This window comes from Drosophila albomicans, chromosome 3 (assembly GCF_009650485.2).
Source record: "Drosophila albomicans strain 15112-1751.03 chromosome 3, ASM965048v2, whole genome shotgun sequence".
In the NCBI taxonomy this organism is placed as follows: Eukaryota; Metazoa; Arthropoda; class Insecta; order Diptera; family Drosophilidae; genus Drosophila; species Drosophila albomicans.
The window spans coordinates 31,015,436-31,028,661 of NC_047629.2; the positions used below are offsets into that span (position 1 = coordinate 31,015,436).

The following is a 13,226-nucleotide window of genomic DNA, read 5'->3' on the forward strand; positions in this document are numbered from 1 at the left end:
ATTTGCTATCTACACATTTTTTTTTTTTTTTTTCGATTAATTTTTATTTACAATCTGTCTTAAGACAATAAGTAAATTTTATGACTAATATTTACATAACAGGAATAGCAGATTTCCAGTGAAACCTGCTATTATGCTATCTACCTATGCCTATCAAACGTTTCCTGTACAAATAAATTTTCTTATCCCTAGAATTTCTAGGAAATCTGCTAGTTCAGCACTCTCTTTAAAACCCACTGACTTATTCCTCATGTTTTTGCGGTTTTGTGGTGTCAATTGTGGCGCTTTTTTGGGGGTTGCACACATTCTTCCCCCTAATGCCAAGCGGAAGGAAATGTTGGCTCCCCAACGCTGACGATGACGATGATGATGATGATGATGGCGATGACGACAATGTTCTGCTTGTGCTTGTTTTTTGTTTGGCGAAATTGTTGTTGGTATTCTTTTCTTTTGGGTTTTTTTTTTTAAGTTTTCACTTCTTTGCAACTGACTGTCAATTTGCGGTTTTGTCACCAGAGCCCCGAAAAGAATCGCTTTTGTTTGGACGAACTGCATGAGATGTTTGTCATGTGGTAAATGAAATGTTTTACTCACGATGATGTTCCCAGAATTGGAGCCGATTTAAAACGGGGCTAATTGAGTGATTTACCTGCTTATTTAGCTTATCAAACGCACTCACCTGCAAAGATAAAGAAATGCAAAATTATGATATTAATTAAAAGATAACTCGACGGGCAAAAAAGCGTTTAACTTATTTTTATATTTTTTTACACATTTTATGCAAACCCTTTTCAAAATTGCCAACTTTTGCTGGCAGTTAATTCAAAACCGAATCCCGCATTTCCCTCACCTATAAAACTCGACCGCAAATTCGCAGCAAGCGTGGCAAAAGGTTAACAAAAAAAAAGAAGATAAAAAATAACACAAGTAACAACTCTATTAAAAATATGCCCAGCCAATGATTTATAACCTTTTTTCGTGTCGTTGTTGTTGCTGTTTCCAGGGGCAAGGACAAAAGTGAAACTCATGCTGAAGAAAACAAGGGAAAATTGGTGAGCAAAAAAAGGAGAAAAAAATTATAATGGTTGGGCATTATTGTGGGCACCTTTTCGACTTTTTTGTTGCTGTTTGCTGGGTAGGAAAAAAGTGTTTAAATTTTTTGACAGGATAAAGCGGGCGCATCGCAGTGAAAAATGATGAACTCGCGCGGTTTATGAGTTGCTTAAATTGAGTCAATTGAGTAGAGGCTGTCAATGGTCTATTGAGGGTTAACCTGGTTAATTAACAAGGCGAGAAAGCAAGCCTAGTTGTGCTATTTGCTTAGCGAGCTGCAATGGGTCAAGTGAATCGAAAATATGTAGGCTACTTTCACCGCATCAGCTGCATGATTAATCAGTAAAATAAGCAAACCGATAATGCAACTAAAAATGAAAATGAAAATAGATGAAGCTGAAACCACAACAACAACAACAAGCGGAATGATAAACAAAGTTGCAACAAAGGCGTGTCTGTGCCTCGAATATCGATGATGAAGCATTTTCCCCTGCTGCCCAAAAAAAAAAAAGAAACGAAATAACAAGAAAACCACAAACAACAATAGCCGAGCATGATGAGCAGCAGCAGCAGCAGCAAGAAAAAACCACAATGAAAATTGAAAAACATTTATTAGAAGGAGGTGGAAGGGGCAAAGCACATGCTAATGAAAATGAGCAACCCGTTGCAAGCAGACAGGATTACATAAGTCAGGCTCACACACACACACACACACTTACATACACACATTTGGCTACTGTTCGATGTCGCTTTAGTCACTCTGTGTTTCACTCGCTCTCAATTTATGAGGGTTCATAATCGAAGTGCGATTACCCAGACAAGATAAGCCCAGCCGACGTTCTACCTACTCTTCCCTCTCTCTCCTTCTCTCCTTCATTCTTTCCCTCTCTTTCTGCACTGTGGGTTATCTTGACTCAGCAAAAAGAATGCCACAGCAAACCGTGTCGGATGCGGGCGCCATGGCTTAGATGCACTGCCTGTTTTGTAAAAAACAAACCCAAAACTGGATTGAGAGCGAAGCAGTTCCATAGTTCCATACATTATTTATTGATTATTTAAATATGCACAATTTCGCCTTTTGTGGCTGAAAATTAATAAATTATTGAGCATAATCAATCATGAATAGAGAGTCATTCTTCTCGAGATACTTCCACTCCCACGACGAGATAAATTGTTTCATGCATGAAAAGAAGCAACGTGTAAATAAAGACTTGAATACTTTTATACTCTAACTATTAATGAATTTGTTTGAAAGACGATTAGATAATAATAAGTTGCTTAAAATTTATTTAGTAGTTATAGTAGTTTAGACTAAAAATACAGAAGGTATTCAAAACATTTCTAAATATATAACAAAAAATATATTTATAGAATAAATTGACTTAATAAAAGTCTAGACTTTTTTAAATTGTGTTGAAGTTATACAGTTCTTTTAATAATAAATTCTTCTTGACATTTAAAAATAAAAAATGTATTCAAGACATTTCTAATGAAAGCAACAGAAATTAGAATTTTCAGAAGAATAACCAAATATATTTTTAATTTTACTAAATATACTAATATAATATATTCTAAATGATAGTAGATATACTAAATATACTAAAAATCACTAAATATATACTGCATAATAATAAATAAACTATTATACACTAAATATATGCATATCAATATAAGAAAATTTCGACTTAAATTGTCTTCCTTTTAAGTGATTAAGCTACAAATTTCAATTACCTCAAAAAACCTTTTAAAATCAATATCTTCCAAGCTTGCCAAGTTGAAGTTACTTCGTGCTATCTCATTTCGAGATACTTTCTTATAAATGTATCCATCGGGCTGTCAGGTTGAAGCTAATTCGTTCGAGACCATCTTGAGATACTTTCTTCGAGATACAAACGTATCTTGTTGGGGTTAAAAGAAACGTTTTAATCTATTCGACTTTAGAGCCGTCGTTTTGTTGAATTGACAAACTGACTCATTGGGCAGTCAGTGGGCATAATGATTGACATTGATTGATGTAGTTGTTGTTCAAAAGAGTCAAAGATGAGTAATGAAAATGCCAAACAAATAATATTGTATCTATCTCTACGCTTCGTATCCTTAATGTCAGCCATTTGAGGCGACACAAAAGCATTATTTGAATAGAACTTACATCAAATTTAACAGCATTTTCATAACTTGAGCAACAATGGGCGCGATTATACTGCCATCAAAATACAATTTTTATATGCAACTCACGTCGCAAGCATTGTGAATGGGGGGAGAGAGGGGGACAAAAAGTGTCTGTGGCGCTTCTAAAGAGCTGCCAACGGAGAGTCAACAAATCAAATCAAAGAAAATGCAAATGCAAAAATGTTAAAGTCCAAGTTGGACTTGGCGGATTGAATTACAGGGCAGTGGCAGAGTCGCAAAATAATCAACATCAGAACCGCAAACTGACCGAATGACTAACTGACTAACTGGCAAACTGACAGACTGACGGAGTCAGTCACTAAATGCAGTTTGGCTGCAGATTAGCGCGAGTTGATTATTTGCTTTGGCTCGCAATTGTGCAACGTCTGAGGAAGTTGGGCAGGGGAGAAACAGGGGGGGGGGGGGGGGCCGCCGCATTATTATGTTAATGGCAACAAAATGCAGTTGCAGTTGCAGTTGCAGCTTCAAGTCTCCTTGCCGCAATTTGAACGTTAAACGTGTTGTCCATGCGGGTCGTAAATCTGCAGACAGCAGCAAAAAAAAAACGAAACGAAACGAAACGAGCAACAAAATTGGAAAATAAAAGAAAAATAAATAAAGCCTCTTGCTGAGTTGACCCCGCGTCTCCTTCTCTCTCTCTCTCTCTCTCTCTCTCGGTGCCCCACCTCATTCAATCGGAGGCTGTGGCATGTTGTATGTTGATTATTTTATTGCAATTGACAAAATGCAGGCAAAAGCCGCACCGCAAATCCACAACTGAAAACGGCGCATTGTAATGGGCCCCGACGCACAGCTGCGCCGCTCTCTAAAACGTACCCAAGACATACCTCTAGTTGACCCCTTCGATCCCCACTCAATATAACCTCCCCTTTTCTATCGGTTGATGGCATCAAACTGCCACAAAATTAATGCCGCAAATTAAACTGGCAAAGCACTTGGCATTAATATGAATCGAAATAGAGGAAAGCTATAATTTTGGATTGACCAAGATGTTGACAATGTCATCGGCATCTACAGAGACTTCAAGAATTCCTCTTGTCAAATAATGTTAACATTTTATCATTAAAGTTGACAATAGCTTAAGGCAGCCTTAAAAGTAATTAACAAAATTTATAATATTTTATATGCTGGCCATAACAAATCTTTTAGTAGTAATTATAATTTATTGAAAAGTTTGAGAAAAGATGGTGGAAAATGTAAATAAGAAGAATGAAAGTAGAAGAATAAATGAAATAAAACTTCAAGAAAGTAGAAGGAAGTGTGGACAAATGGTTTTTACTTGTAGGTATCTGAAACCTTTTTAAAATAATTTGCATCAATAGTATAATATATACTATACATGCACTGAATATTATTATATAACTACACAAAAGAATATAAAACAAGTATAAATGCCCGCTACCTATTTTTATTGAAAGCAAATAGTGACTAAAGTATGTCAAATTAATATACCAGAGTACATTCAAAATACTGTAGTGGTGCAAAATATACCAGATTGTCTACCAAAGCAACCCGTTTTACTGTTTTTTTTTTTCAAATAAAATGTATTTTTTATTCAACTTCTACAATTTAAATCCTGTCGCAACTTATAATATATTTGATAGCTAAATTAAAAGTATAATAAATTATTTTATTTAATCTGTATTATTAATCATTTGAGTGCTCTAAATGCATTGTTTAGCTGTTTGCTTTCTTACTTTAAAATTATTCGATCTCTCCACTTTATTATAAATGAATGTACATATATCTACAATATAAAATGGAGAAACTATTTGGAAGATATAAGAAAAAGTTTAAATTGATATTGAATAGCTAAATGAATTCGCAATTTCTATAAATCTATGCATAAATTAAGAAAGAAAAATAGAGTTAAAATTCTGATAAACAACTGCGCAGCAGATATGTAAATTTCCACAAATTATCTCACAGGATCTCTCGAAATTCAAGTAGTCTAAAGTTGTGTAATGCTGCATATTGATGTCACGATGCATAAGAACAAACAATAAATTCGACTTGTACAGAAATTAATTGCTCAGCCACTTTCTACAGAGTTCCGTCTGCGATTCTTCCGAACTGATCGCAGCTAATCGGACGATCTCTTAGCGTAAACAAATGACCAAAGCGACCAAAGGGAAGAATGAAATTTGAAAATTCGAATCGTAATCTTAATTATGCAAATCAAAAGTCGCACTAATTTGTTAGTTGTCGTCGTCCGTTGGGTCTATTAATGATTGTGCATGATCATAAATTGAAGTATGGATGGAGTGAGGTCTTTTTCCATATGGATGTGTCATATGTCATTCGAGAGCTTTATCTGCGGAGAGACGAGCATAAATTAGATGGGGCGACAGGTGTAGGCAGCTGTGTGAGAAGATTGAGATAAATCCGTTGAAACTCAATAGGGAAGTGGGAGGACAAGTTGAGACAGAGATGGAGATGGAGACGGAGACTGTGACACACTTTGTTTAGTTGTTAATGCTCGATGACACTGACGACATCTCCACTGAGATATATCTGTGTGAATTCTGTTGTTGTTGTTGTTGTTGCTGCTGCTGGCCTCCAGGTGTTTATCTTAAAGATAAGTCACGTCTCGTTTTGTTTTGTGTCCCCTTGCTTTGCCTCTGACTAATTTGCTGTTGCAGCTGCAGCAGCTTGTTAGTCTAATGCACATTAGTTGCGCCCAATTAAAGTGGACTTTAACTTATTTAAAACTATTATCTGCGCAATGCTAAACCGCAGCAAACACAACCAAAACACACACAGAGTCTCTGTCCCACAATCAGTTCGAACAAATCAACTTTCAAATGCAGGCGAAAACCATCGAAACCACCGAGAGACCAGCGAAACCACCAAAAGCGACCACTTGCAACCACAGCAAACATGAATGTGAATCCAAATGCGAACACGAATGCGACTGTGAATGCGAATACCAATGCAAATACTTCATGATTCAGAGTTGAAGTTGGTCGGAACAACTCAAAAACTACAAAGTGGCTAATGTGGCGGCATTTGTAACATGGCAAACAGAATTCTCGTGCTCACAAACCAAACACTCTTTTAAAGCCCTCCCCTCAAAAAAAAAAAAAAAAAACTGGGTGCAGTGCAGCACTAGAAATTAACTCTACTCCATGGCTTTTAAACAAACATTATTGTTGCAACTAGTATTCAATAAAAATACAACAATTTAAAACAAATATTTCCACAGTTTTAAAAAGAGTAGAAGAGAGAAATTAAATATTTTTAGAAGAATTAATTTATTCAAAGTGAATGTATTTAAAAAAGATATACATAAAGAAGAACTTTTAGCCAAATAATATAACTTTAACTAATAAAAAAATATAAGCAAATTAAACAGAATTTCTTTAATATATTCAAATTTAAAACATTTCAAAATAATATAAGAGCGTAAGAAAGTGCATCTTTTAATTTTAAACAAATACTATTACTTCAACATAATAGTAGAAATATATTTTAATAAATAGCATTCAAGAATACATATTGTACTTATAATATTTTCCAATTTTGAAAAGAATCATATTTTCTTTTTTATATGAATATGACTTATAAGCAAATAAAACAACATCAAAATATATTTTAATGCGAATACATACATTCTGCTATAAAATAATTTTACAAGAGCTTAACTATTATGGAACAGCATTAATTAAAAATTCTATCTTCGAACCATAATAATTTAAAATAAAAATATATGATAAAGAGTTAAATTATAGCTTAACATTTTTAACGAATAAATTAGAAATTAGAAATATTTTTTCCAGAAGAATTTATATACTACTAAATTTTAAATTCAAGAGAAATTGTATTGGGTAATTCTATTTATTATTATTAGTCATGTTTCCGCATTCTTTGAAATTAATATCGAATATGACGTGATGCATTATTTATATTGTAATTACTATCAAAATCATGTAAATTTACAAAATTTCAAATCAACGAAAATTTGTTATGTGTTCGTTTAAATTGTATCTAATCCTTGCTAGTAACTATGATAAATATGGTGTATGTATAACCATATTAAGTTAATTTACAATTTTGTACTTGTTCATATTAATTCTTGTATTAAAGACTATACTTAATGGTAATGAAGTGAACAATAAAAAGTCTTTAGACAATACTTTTTATAGAACCTTAAAACAATTCAATATGTTAGAAAAATAAACAGAATATTTAACAGATTATTCAAAACAAAAACAATAGGCACTATTACTATTTAATAATTTTATTGCAGAATCGAATTCTATGAATTTCTTATTGTTTCCATATTAGAATTAAAATGTGCAGTAAATGGTAAAGTGTATCTAAAACAAATGAGACTCCTCAATATATTTTTTCACATCCGGCTTAGACAAATGAATCGAAAATACGTTAAAAAGCAAAGTGTTATAATATTGTCTTTACTTAAAGAAACACTTCATAATATGCAATAAATAGTTAATCTTATTTAAGTTTCCTTTGAACGAATTCATTAAGAAAATTGATTCGTATTCAAATCATGTTTGTGGTAAAGTTGTTTTATTCTTCACATTTATTTAGAGTAAGATTAAATTTGTAGCCCTTCGCATTTACTATGCCAAAATCGTATTGTTTTTGTTATCGAGTGGATCGATGACAAAAGATACCCAACTCAAGAGACAAGTTGCAGCTGCAGAGTTCTGTAGAAGTCTTCTCCGAACACCTCTCTCTCTGACACTTGAGGGTCTCTTTCTCCCCTTTCCACTTTTCACTCATTACCAGCGGAAGTGCAGTGAAATAATGAATGCTATTCACTTACACGAAGAACAACACGAATTTCCAGTTGTTGTTGTTGTTTATTTATTTACTAATGCAGCCCACACAGTTTGAGGCATCATTCAGTCGGGTTGACAGTTTACACTTTGTGGAAGCGACGAAGCAGTTGTCAGCTTGAACAAACAGCGAACCCGAAAAATAGAGTACTACAAATATAGAGTAACTTTGAAATGTTTAAGAGGTGCAACTAGGAGTTGATCCATTTGGCCTCGAACTTAGAGAATATCTAACTGACACTTGGCTGTCATGTCAGTTTTTCCTTTCTAGACCTTGCGTAGGTAGAATCCAACTGACAGACGAGGAAAAACACACTCACACACACACATGTAATCTGTAAGTGGAAATCTGTTTTTCCATTTGAAGTGCACACGGCTTGTTGAAAATATTAAAAAGCAATTTCAGAAATCTTTCAACATTTTCAAAACATTTTCCCTTACGGAATTTCGTTTTAATTAACCTCCAAGTAGGCGGCCACTTGAGAAAACTTAAGGTAAGCTAAACTGCGGCATCTTTTCCGCTATTTGTAAATATTTGTGGTTAATTCTTCTACAGCACAATTCTTCAGACAGCTTGACAAACACACACTCACACATACAGTTGAAAACTAATTACTTGCCACGCACTTGAACTAGTTTCAGTTACCTCAGCGTCAAGTGGGCCGCCCAGTGAAATTTTTTGTGTGTATCTTTCAGATGCAGATACAAGTGGAGGGGGAGGGGAGGAGGGTAGAAACCTTGTCTTAGTTGCATTTTGATGCGACGATGTGGCAAGTGCAGCCGGCAATTGAATAAAGCGCAGCTTTTGTGGCATGCAACTGAGTGAATCAAAGACTGTCTTGAAAAGTTGCGCACATAATTCATTTCTATTTTGCTGCAAGTAAATCAGTTGTACATCACTTTTCGGGGCATGCCACGTGCAAGACAATAACACAGACACGCTTTTGTTTAAACAATTGCGAGTGTTTTGAAATGTTTTTCGTAGACACACGTCTGCAGCTGCCACTGACGTTGCCACTGCCACTGCAACTGGAATAACAACAAAATGTGGCACGTCAAATAGTTGTACAAATGTTTGTACATGCATTGCATTTTCACGCCGCATAATTAGAGAACAACCAACAACAACAAGTAACAACAACAATTGCCAGAGCAACGACAACAAAAACAATTTCAATTGAAATGCAACACGACAAAACAACTCGAACTTAGTTAAAAAAGTATAAAATTAATTAAATGCCAAACGCAACTCGTCCAAATGAAACAACTGTAAACGGCGTCGAAAAAAATGCTAATAATACTATATAGGGGAATGCTTTCAGAGAGGGGCGGGGGGAAATCGGGATAGGGGCAGACAATGGATTATCATGGTTTAGACATGGCTACAAAAAACATGCCTTGCATATTCAAATCGATAATCAGGCATACGAGAAGCGTGACCCATTTGAAATTGCCGATCTATCCAAGGGGGGGGGGGGGGGGGGGGGAGCAATGAGGAGGAAATAAAGGTGTGAGATGTAAGGAAAAGGGGAGTGGAAACCCATATAAGGAAACTCTCCATACAATAAAACTAATTTTAATGTGACCAAAATGAACAGGAATTCATATTTAATTATTCCACATAATAAAGAAATATATTTATTTGACTTTTTTTTTGGAAAATGTCAATAAATCCAATATAAATTTATATAAAAGTTAATTTATTACTCAGCGTGAAAAATATATTTAATCAAGCCAAAAAGAATGCCGTTAAAAGCATTTTAAATATGTTAAATGGAGGTTTAACAAATTTGCATTCATTTTTTATAATAAGAATTTATTACTCAGAGCAATTTCTTAGCCAAATATAAGCAATTAAATTTTGTTGAATATGAAAATTAATTATAAATGAAAATTTATAAATTCGTTAAAAGTTGTTATAACAAGAATTAATTACTCAGAACAATGTCTATATAACAAGTTACTCATAAATAACAATTAAATTGTATTAAACAATTTCTATATTAAACGAGAACAAAAATAAAACTTCTAAATTGTTCAACAACTCTCATAATTCAAAATATATTAATATTTAAAAACTTCTTCATTTGAAATAAGAGCTAATAAAAATTAATAATATTAAAAACGAAATAAAACAAACAAGTAAAGCGATAGTAAAAGTTTCCTTTGATTGATAATCAAATTACAATTTCTGTTGATCCGTCTTTCGAATTCTTAGAATTTAATTCTTTTGCAAATGAAAAAAAGTGTTTCATTTAATAAAAATGGTTATAATTAAAAAAAACAAACATAATAATACTTTTAATCACTTCTCCGTCTTGCTACCTTAAACATTTCAAAAAATTCACTCTCAAATTCTTGTAAATTTTTCATTCAAAAACATTTATTTAAATTTAAAGCCAAATGTTGCATGTATTAAAATTCAAGAGCTTAGCTTATTTTCTTATCATTTTCACAGTCACAAAAAAGCTTTTCCACAATAATAATTTAAAATTATTTAGCGCATTTTAATTGTCAGCAATAAAAAAGTTTCTGCATAATTTCAACTCACCTTATCAATGCGAAATGCATATAAATTTCTTATCAGCTGAATGAAAGTTGTTTATTATTTTTCGTGTTGTGCTTCAATTAATCCTGTTTTAATTGTAATTTATATATTTTATTGTTGCTCACATAACGCACTTAAACACACACACATTGTTGACTGTGCTATTTAACTGTGTGCGTGTGTGCGTGTGTGTGTGTGTGTTTCACAATTTAATTGAATTCAAGCAGAGCAAGAGAAGAAGAAGAACAATTGCAATGCTCGTAACTTTTCACTTGTCAGTTGGAAATTGAACACACTCTGGTCACACTTTGCAATTTTGCATTTCGTTTCGCATGCCGAATAACGGCACAGTCGCTGCTGCTATTCAATCAATCAATGCAATTCCAATTAGAAAACAAAGCCTAACTTCAGCACAGCGCTGACGGCGTCGATGTCACAAAAGCGCGGCCCGTTAAAAGTCGAAAATTCTCGCTTTACGCTTTGTTTATTTCCGTTATATTGCCATTCTTTTCGCGCTCAGTGGGAGTAATAGAATTATTTTATTTGGCTTGTAGATTCTGCACACTCGTCTGCTGTTTTATTACATTTGCAGATTTGGATTTAAACACCTTTATTTTTTATTACGCATTTGCATAGAACACACGCAGCACATTCGGAGAATTATTTTACGTAAAATGCTGTTAAACGGCGAGGACGACGGAACGACGTTCTGGGCTGCAACCGCTCGCGACGAGTTTCGCTTTACAACTGGCGCCTTCCAATAGGAAGCAGCGGCAACACAGCCCAGCGTCGAAGAGCCAGAGCCAGCACACACACACACACAAGCACGCATCGCTTGCATGTGGCGGCATGCGTGTGCCCCGGTCAATGTGTGTGCGTGCGTTTGTGGGTGGCTGTATGGATGCTTCGGCTTTACGAATTTGCTTCGTATGTGCGCATTCGGCTCGACCGACTCGGTTATGGCAAGAGAGAGCAAGCGAGTGCGAGTCGTCACATTTATCGCATGCGAGAAATGTCAGCAACTGAGTTTAATAATCACACAATTTGTTTTTTCGATGTTTATTTGTACTATTTTCTTATTTCTGATAATTTCTGATTAAAATCATTGATTTTATTTAAATTTTAAAAATATTACAAACAGGTAGCATGCAACAAAATCGCTCGTCTGCCACTTGCAAACTTGCTATAAACTTTGTGCGCTCTCATTTTATGGCAACGCTCTTCAAATGCCGGCAGACAACAAAACGGAACTCGTTTCCCAGCTGCTACGCTCTCTCATTGGAAATGGAAGTGCGACTGGCAACAGCTGTTTTTTGTTTATTTCAAACAAATTCTCTGTTGTTGTCTGCCCAGCGTGTCTGTATGTGACTGTGTCTGTGTGTGTGAGCAACTGATAAGCACGTGTTTTTATTGTCGGCGTGTGTCAGTTGTGTGTGCGTGTGAGAACTTGCGCTGTTGACGTCGACGTTGCTGCTGCTGCTACAGGTAGCGTTCGCTGTTAAATGCGCTGTTATATTAACAGTCTACATTCGCTGTTAACGCTGTATGATAAGGAAATACTTCTGTTATGCAGTTGAAATGCTTTCGCATTTATTTTTTAAATATTTTCTGCAATGCATCGTTGTTTACCTGCAGCCAGACAATTAATTAGCTAAGCATCCAATTAGCCGCCGCCCTAATGCCACGCCCCGTTGACCAATGCAAATGGCACGCGCAATTGTTGAAATCAGCCGCACAATCAATTAAAATTGAATCTAGTTGGCCAAAAGCAGACTAAAATATTAGAAGCATTTAGGCGCATGCAATAAGGGAAGGCAGCAACTGCACTAGAGTTGATCGACTATAGCATACCCTGTAATTGGTCGACACTATGACATTTAATTATATTATCAAACTAATAATATTAATTTTATTTACTACATTTATATATATTTAAAAACATAATTTAAAACAGTTTCTTAAGAGGGTTTATATAGATTTAATTAATTCAAAAAAATATAAAATATGTTCAAAATTATGAACATATTTAAAAATATGAATTTTTTGCACTTAAATAATATTTAAAATTATCAGCATTAATAAATTATTATCAACACACTCACTCAATAAATAAAGATTATTTTAAACAATTTAATAATGTTTTATGAGCATACTTGCAAGGTATCTATTAACCATGTAGTAAACAGAAATGTAGTATTCTTTAAAATCTGGTTTATTTTTAAGACTTAAGATTTGTTGAAGTAAATTAAAATTATCGAGTATTAATTTGATCAATCAATTTTTTTTTTCTATTTTTTGATTTAATCTTAATCTTTATACCTTAATCCCATATTGTTGAATCCATATTACTATTTCGATTACAGGGTATATTTTATACCAATTAAATACTCAACACATAGAAATCGTCGCATAATTTTGTAATTGTTTTACACGAGTTTGTCATCGAATCCCACCTGAAAAGGAAGCTGATGTCAACTGCCTACGACTTTTTCATAATTACAGGGTATATTTCTAGGGCTATGCTCATTACAGACTCGCCTCCCTGTCTTGGCGTCTGTTGCGAAATCAGCAAATGTGTCACTAGCTGCACGGGAATTCTGCTTGATGTAGAAAGAAACGCATTAATTTGG

The 13,226-nt window shown here is 34.3% G+C and overlaps 1 protein-coding gene across 2 annotated transcripts in view; it reads right to left on the reverse strand.

Moving 5' to 3' along the window:
* Positions 1-11,331, reverse strand: part of LOC117572390 (nyctalopin) — a 113,495-nt gene extending 102,164 nt beyond the window's left edge. For both annotated transcript variants that reach the window (XM_052003945.1, XM_034255164.2), the window contains exon 1: positions 10,600-11,331. The gene's annotated coding sequence lies outside the window, so the exon portion shown is untranslated. The remainder of the gene's footprint in view (positions 1-10,599) is intronic.
* Positions 11,332-13,226: the final 1,895 nt, after the last annotated feature.